Here is a 14,723-nt window from a genome sequence, read left to right on the forward strand (position 1 = left end):
GTTTAAAGCATTTTCCCAGAGAACTGGAAGAAGACAAGAATTCTCACTCTCACCACTGCTATTCACCATGGTACTGGAAGTCCTAGGCAGAGCAATCAGACAAGGGAAGGAAATAAAGGGCATCCAAATCAGTAAAGAGGAGGTCAACCTGTTGCTGTTTGCTGATAATATGATCATATACCTAGAAAACCCTACAAAGTCCTCCAAAAAGCTCAAAAAACTGATAAAGAATTCATCAAAGTTTCAGGATATAAAATCAATGTACAGAAATCAGTAGCACTGCTATACACCAACAGCAACCAAGGCTGAGAATCAAATCAAGAACTCAGCTCCTTTCATGATAGATGCAAAAACAATAATAAAACAAAATACTTGGAATATACCTAACCAAGGAGGTAAAAGACCTCTACAAGGAAACAAGGAAAACTACAAAATGCTGCTAGAAGAAATCATAGATGACAGAAACAAATGGAAACACATTCCATGCTCATGGATGAGTAGGATCAATATCATGAAAATGACCATACTGCCAAAAGCAATCTACAAATTCAATGCAATTTCCATCAAAATACTACCATCATTCTTCACAGAACTAGAAAAAACAATCCTAAAATTCATATGGAACCAAAAAAGAGCTCACATAGCCAAATCAAGACTAAGCAAAAATAAAAAATCTGGAAACATCACATTACCCGACTTCAAACTACACTACAAGGCCATAGTCACCAAAACAGCATGGTATTGGTATAAAAATAGGCTCATAGTTCAAAGGAACAGAATAGAGAATCCAAAAATAAACCCAAATACTTTCAGCCAACTGATCTTCGACAAAGCCAACAAAAGCATAAAGTGAAGAAAGGACACCCTATTTAACAAATGTTGATGGGATAATTGGCAAGCCATGTGTAAAAGGATGAAACTGGATTTTCATCTCTCACCTTATACAGAAATCAACTCAAGATGGATCAAGGATTTAAATCTAACACCTGAAACCATAAAAATTCTAGAAGATAATATTGTAAAAACCCTTCTAGACATTGGCTGAGGCAAAGACTTCATGACCAAGAACTGAAAAGCAAATGCAATCAAAACAAAGATAAATAGTTGGGACTTAATTAAACTAAAAAGTTTCTGCACAGCAAATAATAATAATAATAATAATCAGCAGAATTAACAGACAACCCAAAGAGTGGAAGAAAATCATCCACAATCTGTACATCCAACAAATAACTAATATGAAGAAGCTACAAATAACTCAAACAAATCAGTAAGAAAAAAATCCCATCAAAAAGTGGGCTAAGGACATGAACAGATAATTCTTATAAGAAGATACACAAATTGCCAACAAGCATATGAAAAAATGCTCAACATCACTAATTATCAGCAAAATGCAAATATCAGAACCACAATGGAATACTACCTTGTTCCTGCAAGAATGGCCATAATCAAAAAATCAAAAAATAATAGATGTTGGTGTGGATATGGTTTCCAGGGATTAGGGTGAGGAGGATGGGGAGTGTTGGTCAAATAGTACAAAGCTTTAGTTCTATGAGATGAATAATGTCTAGACGTCTACTGTATATTATAGTGCCTATAGTTAAGAATACTATATACTTTAAATTTCACAGAGGGTAATTCTTGTGTTCTTATTACACATAAAATAATAATAAAGAAAAAACTTTTTGAGGTGATGGATATGTTTAAGACATTGATTGTGGTGATGGTATTATAGATGTAACTTATTTCCAAAGTCACCAAGTTGTATATCTTAAATATGTACATAAATCATACCCTAATAAAGTCACTTAAAAGATAGATAATAGTCATGTCATGATTCCGCAAAGATCTTTATTTTCTATTCTCCTCGATTCTGTAGTAATGGCAAAAAACGCAATTATGTTTGCACCAACCTAATACTTCTCACCCTAATGCTGATCCACACTCTGTAGGAATATAAAAAGCAAAAGTTACTCCCTATATAAGAAGAGGTCCTATTATTAATACAGAAAATTCTCAGTATCTGCTTGATATTGATCAACGTTGAAATTTACATTTTTCACTCTCCATTTCAATTGATACCTCTATTGCATTTGCATATCTATTTATTACTACATAAATCCTTGAAGTTTGTGAAAGATGTGTCTTTCAATGTTGTGCCTCTCAAAAACATTATTTGCTATACATCACCTGGTAATATTTTAAGAGCTTGCATTTCTAACAGGTAAAGGCCAACCCTACTGGACCTGGTATACATTTTGAGTTGCAAGACAATATGTACACTCAGCACAGCTCTCTGCTGCTGCTACTAGAAAATACCTTTCTCGGTGCTACCTGTGGTAAGTGAACAAATATGTGTGTGTGTGTGTGTGCATTTGTGTATGTGTGTAAGCATGCAAGTAAGAGAAAATTATAATTTATTCCAGGTTTGACTTCTAAGATAAGTGCTAGCATAAAATGTCTTGCTTTTATTAATCAATAATTTAGTTATCTATGAATCAACATCTCCCATGGCTGAAGCTGGTTGGGGTGTTACTATTCAGACATGTCTGGCTACACATATACTTTCATTCGTTTATTTACTTAATAATAATGATTCTATATTATATGCTAGAAAATACACAGGGCAGCAGCTATAGAGTGGAGCTTGAGACACCATCCCTCCATTTAAAGATCTCACACCTCAATGGAAGAGATGGACTTGCTAAGAAAAATAGTCATATTGAGTTAAATACAATGTACTATATTAGCACAGAGGAAAAGGTAAAAACTGCATTTGTGGGATTCAGGAAGATTTCACAGAAGATGCGGCATTATTCAGAGACTTGAGGAAGAACACTCAGACAACAGAACATTAAGGATGAGCACTCCTTGCCGAGGCAGTAACACTTGCACAAGCGAAGAAGCATTAAAATGCATGGCATACTCCGAACCACAGGTAGTTCAAGATGATTGTAGCAGAGTGGCAAAAAATAACTAGGCAAAGCATCAAATCATGAAAGGCCTTTATTCCAAGAAAGATGAATTTTTATCTTATAAGCAATGTGGAAATATTGAATGGTAGAGTATTAGAAAATAAGTTCATTAGCAGTATAAAGTGCCAAGTAACAAAAAGACAATTTTTAAGGCATCAAATTAACACAAGAGGGAAGCAATGAATTCCAAACTGAGGTAATATCGACGATAGGGGAAGATATTCTAGAGGTAGAAATGACTGAACTTTGTGGCAAATTGGACATCGGACTTGAGACCAAGGAAAGATACGTTTTTCAAATTTCAAGCCTGATTAATGAGGTGGGGGATATAATGGCATTTGCTAAAGTTTTGCATATATACATATGGGAACTATTTTGGAAGTAGTCATAATGAATTCAGTTTCTATCTTGTTGAGTTTGAGAGTTTTGTAGGAAAAACAGACAACTGGGCTTCAGTTGGTTGAGAATATGCAGCTTAAATAAAATACATATGAAGTATGGAAGTTGGATCTTTTTCTTGGCCTGAACTACCTCATATCTTCTCTTTGTAATTCAAAAATGTTGCTTTGGTGAATGTCACTGTGAGTATATCTACGATGTCAATGCTCATAAATGTTCTAATTTGCTTTGGAATTTGAAGAGTCCAAAGACCAGAAGATGATAATAGTTCTTTTCAGGATACTATACAAAAGCAAGGGTGATTTGCTGTTTTAGTGCAGTACACTAATAATTTAAACTATAAGCGTTTTCTGATGGCTTGGATGTATGAAGGTATTTTGAATGCTACTAAGAATTAACTACTTTTTTGTGATAAGACAACAGAATTAGGTCTGACATTTTTAAAAAGACACTGTGAAGTATATTGCTCTGATATTTAAGAGCAGATATTTCAGATCAGAGATTTACATCAGGTTGTGATATCAGAAAGTTTTTGGAGAATATTAACACATACCATAACTTGATCATATATAAATAGAGAGAATAAGCATGATTTGATCCCAGCTGATAAATGATCAGGTAGAATGGAAGCTCCTATCAAGTTTCCTACCTGACTTTCTTCTGGCATTCAAAAAGGAAGTTGGTTTCTCAGACGGTAAATAATTGGTTTATATGGATATACTATATACACTACTTATAAAAAGGCTTCGGATAAACTGTGACTCTTAAGGTGATTACATTTAAAACTGAAAGAAAATTGAAAATGAGAACAGCTGCAGGTGAGATTGGATATTTTGGGACAAAGCAAGTATTCATGCTACTAGTGAGCTGGTATCTCATCTGCAGTCATTACATAAAGCAAAGAGCTATTATAGCTTGTGATTATTTTTATTTACATATACATCAAAATGATGAGATGAGGTTTACATTTGCTCTACTTCTTTGTTTCCATCTGACTATCATTTACTTTCAGGATTAAATAAGAAATTTATTGCGCTGTACCATCAAAAACTTGTTAGTAATTGCTATATAATTACATACATTTTTATATATTTATATATTTATACACAGCTTACCTAAATCTGCAACCAAAGCTTGTAGTAACTTTGTATAACTCTGCACCATTAATTTCTTCAGAGTGACATTCTGATGTGAGCTGAACAGATGGAATTGCAGGATTGTTCTAGCAAATTTATCATAAAAAATGCATCCGACACCTGTGTAATTTGCCTAATCATTTTCCTAATAAGCTCCCACCATTAATTATGCACGATTTCCACAATGCAATCAAGATAAAAGTAAATCTGATGACTTAATACCCTTCAAAATAATTGGTTCACCCAACACAAGGCCTCCTTTGCTTTCCATAGCCATTTTAGTTAATTAGAGAAAGGGTGCACCCTGTTGGAGTCAGCAGAACCGAGGCTGATCGCTTGGTGGGAGGTAGACCTGCTGGTGTTTGGGCAGGAGTCAAGGATATTAACTCGTGAAAGAATAGAAGATAATTTTGCCCCTTCCTCTTATTTTCTTCCCTTCACATTCCCCCTTTCAACTTCCTTGCTTCCCCCCACCCACCCCAGTAGCAAACAGATGCGATTAGTGTTCTTCAGCCATCAGAAAACTGACTGCAGGACTCTGCGGGTCTAATGAGAATCAACTTTTCCGAGGCTGCTGTCTTGCAGTGCAGTCCACCTGTCACATCATTAGGTGCAGCATGTGCCTTGAATTCACTTTGCTAAATGAGATTTACAGGCCCCACTGAAACCCATCCTGCAGCATCCCTGCTTCAATTAGCTAAAGATTAATTGTCTGAGAAAGGGAATGAAAGTTTTACTTCAACTGACCTGAAAAAAAAAGGTAAAAAAAAAAGTATGGTTCAGGTATTCCACATAGGCCCGAGGCAGTGTGGAAAAACGTGATAATTTAAATGTGCTGCAAATTTCCTACACCTCGCCTGGATGAATGAAATTAACTAGCACTAAAAGCTGTCAAATTAAAGGTTGACTTCCAGATATTAGCACCTTAAATGTCACTGAATATTCTCTTTCTTTTTTTCTTCTCTTTCTTTTTTTTTTTTTTTTTTTTTTTTTGGCAAACATTCACGTCAGCACACCTGCACATGCACACAAACATTTTCTTACTACTATTCCTGCTAACTGCTTGTTCGTGCCCAGCCGGGAGTTACTTGCTATAAATCTTTGATGTAACCATGGCTACAGAACAACTGGCAATTGCAAAATTTCCTCCATGTTAATGTTACACTAATTATATTTGAATGTATTTTAATGGAGAAAAAGATTTGGAGGTGAGAAAAGCTTCTGGAAGAAGGGCAGAATGTGGGATCTCTGCACCCATCTGCCACACGTTTCCTTCGCTTGTCAGACACACAGAGGTCTTTAGTGGAGGTATGTCCCTAGTAGCTAGAATTCCTTAACTTCTAAATCTTAATACAAATTATAAAACTTAAAAACTTTAATGTTATGGAGAATGGCCTAATGTAAGTAGACAATTGATTTTTAGCATTGTGGGGTATGCAAGGATTTATTAGGATTTGGATAGGAAATAGGAAAACTTCTCTTATCAGCTCAAATTAATTTTTAACTAATTAAATAAGAAAAACATTTAGGATTCCTAATATTCAACATAAGGAATGGCACTGGAAACCACATTTGGCTAGCATGTCAGACACGGTGTAGAGTACATGAGGGAGGAGTGAGTGTACCCCACATTTGGGGGCAGAGGTATCAGGGGCCTTCATTCTTCAGTTCACTTTTCACATATTTCAAGTAATCACAGTTTGTTTGCGCCGTTTTAAATTTGTGGTTTATAGCACCTAGTTTCAAGTAATAAAATTTCACAAAATACAAGCATGCCTGGAGAAAATCTTTACCAAGACAACATACAAATGAGGTAATAATAAATATGTATGCAAAAGAGAATAATAAAAAAAAATGCAGAATGCAGAACGAACATGCCTCTATTTTGAATGTGAGTTCCCCATCTTCTACATTAAGAGATTGAAAGCAAAAACCAGAAGAAAAAAAATGATGTAATAAAAAAACTTGAATAAATTCTTTTATACATAACAGGGAGTCTATTTGAAATATGCATTTGAATCCAATATCAGTAACAGTTAATCTCACTCTAAGAACATATTTTACTATGAGTTCTTAACCAACAATACCATGAAGCATTAGGATTTGAAAGTCATCTAAAAACATTATTTTATTTGTTTTTTAAACTGCATTATGTTTATGTTTTATAATATGGATATTTTATTAGTACAGTTATACATATACACTACTTGCAAATATAAATATGTATATATATGTGTATATATATAGCAGGCATATGCTGAATTTTTAAGTTTAAATTTAAGTCTTTGCTTAAATATGATACATATCCAAGAAGTTCAGAGAATTCTATTCCAAGATTCCACTCCTTATCTATAAAATTAGACAAGGCTGGAAAACTATATGACTACTTTGAGTTATAATTTTCCCTTGGACTTGAGTATTTCCATGCTTATGAATCTTTGATAGTCAAAGGTTCTCACTGACTTACAGCTAGTAGTTAATCAAACAGGAGGAGACAGCTAGGAAATAGTCCTCAGTGCAAAATTCTCCATATTATCATTTCATGTTGATAGCATTATTTGTTATGTTCTTAAAAGATCTAGCTGCAAAAGGATGCTATATACTGGGTGTCTTCTTCTTCTTCTTCTTCTTTTTTTTTTTCTGACAGCGATCTGCATGTTCAGCTAGCCTAGCCATTAGAATTTTGATTTAAAAGAAAGGTATCATATGCTTTGTGTCCCTTTCTCTTCACCTAAGTACCCAAATTTATGTAAAGATATCCAAACTGCATCAAACATCTACTATACTCCAAACTTTCTTTTAACAACGATTATCTCATTCAATCTGTACCGCAATCCTATGACTTAAGATTTATTACTTTTCTACTTGATAAGCAAAATTAAATTACAGATATTACATAACTTTATGAAGGGCACCTTAGTAAATCCAAGGCTAGGATTCAAACCACTTTTCATAGCTTATGCCACACTTTGGTGTGACAAAACTCACACTTATGGGTTATTGTTTAAAATTGATACCCTGCCTGTTTCCATGGGGATTTGAAATAGCGAAGAAGCAGATGAGTTGTATAAATTTGGGTTCAATCCAATGTATGTGGGTGGGATTGGTGTTGGGGGAGGCAAAAGTGTTTATGTGTGATCTACCATATAGATAAACTGACATTTAACTAAATTCTGGGTGGCATCATTTCCATGATTAAGATGTAATATCTATAGTTATGAAATTTTATGAGTTTTACCACTGCTTATGTTTGGTTCCACTTTATGTCTTAAAAATACAAGTCAGCATAAGATACAGAGAACCAATATTGCAGGATACGCTCAAAAGCAATATGAGTAAAACTATATAATCTGACAAAAAGACACAAAAGAATTCTGAATATTTCACAGGTGTCAATTCTTCTTCATTGAAGAACATATTGAATACAATTCTAATTAAATCCTTAGTAGAGATTACCTTGGCAAAGTAATTCTAGAACACATCTGGAAAATTAACTTAAGGGGGCTATTAGAATCCTGGAAAAAAGTACAAATAAAAGTCATTGCCTACAAGATAGTGGATCATATAAAACTCTAGTGATAATAAGAAGAGACTATTAATAAAGAATTGACATAAAGATCAAAAGAACAAAATAGGCAGCCCAGAAGCAGAAAACCACATATATAAAAGTGTACAAATATAAATGATATCATCAAAATCTGTTAGGGAATATAAATATGTCAATACATGACGATGTAACAAATAGTTAATTAATTGCAATAATTACACATTTGTACTAAATAGATTTTATATTTGAATAATTAAATATATTAGATATAAATAAAAGTAGAATAGATTTTGTCCTAGAGAAAAAATTTTAAGTACCGAAATAACATAAGAAATAACATAGAAAAAAATTAGCTAAATGTTCTGCATATCACCAAATGTAGTAAACAAAAGTAAAATCCACAATTGGGCTAGAATTTAAAAAATTTAATCTGTATGATGGAGAAATACTACTGTCATAACTAAAATTGCAAACAAGTAACTGTGAAAGAAAAACTGTTGGGAAAGGATTGAAACGTCAATTTAAAAAAGAACAATTTAAAAAACAGTAAAGGTATAAAAACTATGTTAAACATAAAAACTAAAATATTGAGACACGATTTTTCACTTTCAAAACTATGATTTATGAAAAATATTTATGCCCAAAGACTATCAAGGGCATACAAAATAGATACTTTCAACAATGATCCCAGAGGTAAAACGTATACATTTCAAAAACATTTGGCAACAAAACCCGAGATTTTTAAAAATGCTCATACTCTTTTAATATAGCAAATGGTTTTGCTTCAATCATACTACCCTGATAAACTCACCAGTGCCTCACTACAATATGCAAAAAGAGGAAACAATCTAAGTGTCCTACAAAAAGAAGAACTGTTAAAAAGTATCCATTTGAAAATGCAATGTTGAAGGATGTATAGTTCAGAAGGGAATGCGCAGAATTCTTATTCTAAGGAACTACGTAACTTCTAAAATAAACTGCCAGGAAGTCTGCAAATGTATGACATAGGCAAAAATATTTTAACATCATAATATAGGGTTAAAGGCTAAGGGTTGTAAATATTCTAAGTTTGAAATCTTGTCTTACCACTTTAATTATGTGTCTTTGAATATTTACTTACTCCATTTGTATCCCAGTGTTCTCATCTAAAAGGTGATGATAATAACCTGTACCTTATAGTTTTATGGAATATAAAATAGAATAACTATGTGAATGATACGCTTAGCACAGGACTTGGCACTAAGCAAGTGCACAGTAAACGTTATTAGTTATTATTGTCCCTAGATGGTAGTATGGCATTGTGAATATTTTTCTGCCTTTTAAATGTATATAAGATATTTTTATAACAAAATTTTGACTAGTTCTTTTTTTAAGTTCAACAGAAGAAAATATGTATCTTCTTAAAAGTCAAGGTAGCAGCATAACCCACAAACAATGTGTATAGGTAAAAATTCTCTCTTTTGTGAGCCCCTTTTCTATTAACTACAAGTCTATTATATATAATTACTTAATTTATTCATTCCACAAAAAAATTGTTTATTATACTGAATGCCAGGTAACTAAGTTCGGTGAACATATTAGTGAACAAAACGTATCCTTCTCTTTATGGGGTTTAAAGTCTGTTGGAGAAGACAATAAATAAGTGTAAAATAGGTTGTTATTTTGCATGTAATAGTCTGAGAAAACTTACCTGAAGAGATGACTTTTAAAACTGAAATCTGATCAGGCATTCTGTTAACACTGAACTTGTCAAATCAAGAAAATAAGAAATGTCCAACAGTTCAAAGGTCATAATTCTGTAAAAAATATATTCAAAGCAGATGTAATGGCATATTCAAAGTATACTGTGAAAATTAAAAGATAACATAAAGATAGTATATTTCTGAGTACATCTGTAGCTTTCATATCCTCAGATTCAACCAACCACAAATCGAAAGTATTTAAAGAAAATTAAAAATAAGTCAATTTTAAAAGTACACACAAAAAGTACAGAATAGTAACTATTTATAGCACATTTACATTGTATTTGGTATTATAAATACTCAAGACATGATTTAAAGTGTAAGGGAGGATATGCATAGGTTATATGGAAATAGTACTTCATTTCCTCTACTGGACTTGAGCATCTGCTAATTTTGGTGTCCACAGGTGTCCTGCAAGCAATTCTCCATAAATGGATATCAAGGAATAACTGAATGCAGATAAGAAATATTTTAGTTGATTTAAATTTAACTTAAATATAGTTCTGATAAATTAATGCAATCAACCTTCTAAATGTTACTTCTCTGTTCGTGTAATTTTAGGTAGATTAACATATCACACACATAACAATAGCAATAGCAACAATAATAAATAATATTTATTGAGCACTTAATATGCTAAGCAATACTGGGACAAGAGGTTATCCCAGTATTATCCCTACTTTACAGAAGAAGAAATCAACTTACATTTTCTTTTTCCAAAACCCCCAGTTTATTTGTGATGAAATTGTGATTCAAGCCAGGTCTGTCTGATATCAAAATCAGTGTGCATAATCTATAGGCTTTACTGCTTTGGTTTGGATATCCGAATGCATTTGAGAGATTTCTATTTTAACTAAATTTCCCCTAATTATTTTTTAATTAAAAAATTCACACATTAAATCAGTCATTTGAAAAGAAACTTAGTAAATTTGGCTGCAATACAATAATTAACTGGTCCATTGGTTTTAAATATGCATAAGGGTTTGAAATAATTCAACTGTTAGCTCATTCGATCTAAATACAACTTCTAAGAATTTCTTGAGATTCTGTTTTTTTTGAAGGGAGAGAAAGTTGATAATTTACATGTATTACATTAATACTTATATATTTTGGTGTGTCTACCAGGTCTTGGGTATTTTATAGATATTAAATACATTATATAATAGAGGACAAATAAGCCAATTAAATATGTATTAAATGTGTAGGTATCTCTGAATAACTATAATTATGTTATAATGACAATGAATAAAGAATGACTTATATCAACTAAATTCTCACTGTGTGTCAGCAGCTATAGTTTCCATGACTGGCATGCATTTGCTCACTTACTCATAACTCTGTGAAGTAAGTAGTATATACCAATGTGCAAAATGAAATGTTAAACAAAATAAAATGCCCAACTCCTCTTACCTGCTTGGCCCAGAATCAGACTTTTTTTTTTTTTTTTTTGAGACGGAGTCTCCCTCTGTCGCCCAGGCTGGAGTGCAGTGGCGCGATCTCGGCTCACTGCAAGCTCCGCCTCCCGGGTTCCCGCCATTCTCCTGCCTCAGCCTCCTGAGTAGCTGGGACTACAGGCGCCCGCCACCTCGCCCGGCTAGTTTTTATATTTTTAGTAGAGACGGGGTTTCACTGTGTTCGCCAGGGTAGTCTCAATTAGAATCAGATTTTTAAACTCATATCTGCCTAGTAATACTAAAACTTCCAGAATGAAATTCACTTCTAGAAATACAGCATCCTTATATAAACCAATTTAACTACTTATGTTATACTTACTTCTCTAGTACAAAGGTTTTCGTCCAGAATGTCATGGGCAGCTCTGCTAATTGAAAGGAGGAAAATAACTCCTAGTATACTAGAAATTATACAGATCCCTTAATGATCTGATTTGACTTTGGGCTAAGGGTCAAAATATGAGTATGTGTATGGAAGTGTGGAATGTCTGAGTTGTTCCATTTAGTCATACATCTTTTACAGTAATTAATGTATAACATAACCAACTTTGGTATTTTAAATAAGCATCTGTCACAAATGTTAGAAACCACTTACTGTTTTGTTATAAATTGCGTTACAGAAGGCTCAATATCATGGTAATATTCTGCAGGAATATTTCATGTGAGTCTTGTTTGTAGATTTTTTTTTCTCATTTTGGAAAGCGGTTTGGATAATGTTATTTTCCTTTCATTGAGGTGTATAACTTTACACCCTCTCCACCTCTCCAGTTCTAACTCTGGTCTCTGCAATAGATATAAATGTATCTGGTAAACAGATACGTGATGTGCCACTTACAGGGTTTTAGGTCCTATTAATATGTTTTTTTCCAAAAAGTACCATTGATGTCTTCTCTCATGTGCCTGACCTTGCTGTCAGTCAGTTTTACCAAATGGCTAAATCTACAAATGGAGATAGAGATGGATCGAAAAGCCATCAAAATGGGAGCATGGGAAGGTAAGGAAACAAAATACAATGTTGCCTTGATACCTGGGCATACATCCAGCACTTTGAATTACCAGATGCCACCACCTCCTAGCACTAAAAACACTAAACATAAACAACAACAGTAACATCAATTGGTATAATGACACATGTATAAAAAATTCTCATGTATTTACCAAAAATAATTTATTCTCCATATGTATACTGCATGTAAAAACAACAACAACAACAACAACAAAAACAGATTCCGTGTATAGTACTACTACTTTCTGGAATACTCTAATAGAATTTCACATTGAATAAAAGTGTATTCAAATGCTATGCACCGCACAGTATCATTTAGCAAGTTGTCAAAAGTGAAACTTAAGGGGTGGAGAGCTGAGAGATATTTGAGATACCACACATTTATAATAAAGGAATGAGAAACATATTACTTTCTGTCGTATTGAATTTTTTCTCTTTTTGCTTTCTTATCAGGAACATTTCATACACACACACACACACACACACACACACACACACACATCCTACCTGTTCACTGGTGACTGTGGGATGGGAATACAATTGCAAGTTTCCTCACAGCGGTGAGCTCTCAATCCCAGCTGTGCCTTCAGCGGCATGAGCCAGCATGATTATGCTAAAACACCCCTGGACTCCTTCCTCTTTTGTTTCATTCCACCCTGGGTCTTAAAGCTTAGACATTTGACATGCTTGGGCAGTTTTCTCTCTAATTTCACCCAAGCTGACTGTGTAGTGAGTTTAATGTGTAGGTGAAGCCTGTAGGTGCAAGTAGCTTCTTCAGTACTTTCCCCCTTTAGCTATCTGAACACTGGATGCATTCCAGGTTGGAGGAAATCTCTTATGGTAAAAAGTTAAACCATATCACAAGAGAGAGAATATTACCAGACCAAACTGATTTAGATCAATATCTATCCAGGCACAGGTTGACTCTGAAACTGTGAATGTAATGCTTCTGGCTTCAACAACATAAAAGATGAAACTTCTTACGAAGTAAAATATTCCTCATATGTAGTTACACTAAGTTTAGTTCCTTTTAAAATCATGTGATGAGACTGGTTGATATTTAGAGTGGCTTGCTCGTATCTTAAGTTCCCATTATCTAATATTAAAGAATAGACATATGTATAATGTAGATATATATATTATACAGATAATATATAATATACATAATATATAATGTGTATATATAGCGAGACGTATATATAAGGTGTATATACACATATGTAAAATTATACACATAGCTTAAAAGTTTTGTATAACAGCTACCCTGTTCCCAGACTAAAATATGGAGCATCAATTTCCAATTTTTTCACCCTAGTGCCCTGTAACTCTTTGCTACTTAGTGAAAATATCTGGAATTACATACATTGTTACTGAAGTAGCAGGTGGTTGAAACATTCTGAATGTGTCTAGCTCATTAAAAGGCATTGAAGAATCCATATAAACAGCATCATACACATATCTTATACTCACATATATGTCTGCTCTGTTCTGAAAAAGAGAGTACATTGATTTTACCCTTCCTTATTTCTTGGTCATCTCAATTCCTTTGTGGAGTTATTCAACATTGAAAAAAATATCTACGTGTTATGAGAGAGAGAATTTTGAGGGGATAGAATTTCAAAGCCTACAATGAAACATTTTGGACGTGGGGAGATGCTGATGGCAATCCACAGTTTTAGATTCTGTGGTGTGTGTGTGCCATGTCTATGTGTGTGTAAAACTCCTCAAGTAACCTGAAATAAATGTATCCTGAAAGAAAACTTGTCAGCACTTTCTTTGTGCAACAGTTCTCTATTTATTGCCAGCTGCACATACAAAGAATGACAATGACATGTATAAATAATTCTCATGTATTTACCTGGAAAATACCTTCACTTCCACCCCTTTCTCTTTCTCCACCCCTTGCATCTTGAGTGCAATTGAAAAGGATAATTAACTTAGTAATAAAATTGAATAACATGTAATTTATTTTAATCTGGCAATGAAAATGTTATTAGAAACTTACTTTGGACTGAGCGCTATGGCTCACACCTGTAATCTGAGCAATTTGGGAGGCCAAGGCGGGCAGATTGCTTGAGCCCAGGAGTTTGAGACCTATGTCGGTGACATGGTGAAACTGTCTTTACGAAAAATACCAAAATAATTACCTGAACATGGCAATGCGTGTCTGTAGTCCCAGCTACTTGGGATCCTGAGGTGGGAGGATTGCTAAGCCCAGGAGGTAGAGGTTGCAGTGAGCTGAATTTGCACCACTACACTGCAGTCTGGGTGATAGAGTGAGACCCTTTCTCAAACAAACTAACTAAAAACAAACAAAAATAAACTCACTTTCAATACCCTATAATGATTGACAACATGCTATAATGTTGTCACATGTCAGATAAGAATTGTTATGTTTGACCATCAATGAGGAGAATGTTTGGGCCAGGAAGTATCATCATCTGATACTTAAAACTTTTTGTTTTAAAAA

This window comes from Mandrillus leucophaeus, unplaced genomic scaffold (genome assembly GCF_000951045.1).
Source record: "Mandrillus leucophaeus isolate KB7577 unplaced genomic scaffold, Mleu.le_1.0 Scaffold156, whole genome shotgun sequence".
In the NCBI taxonomy this organism is placed as follows: Eukaryota; Metazoa; Chordata; class Mammalia; order Primates; family Cercopithecidae; genus Mandrillus; species Mandrillus leucophaeus.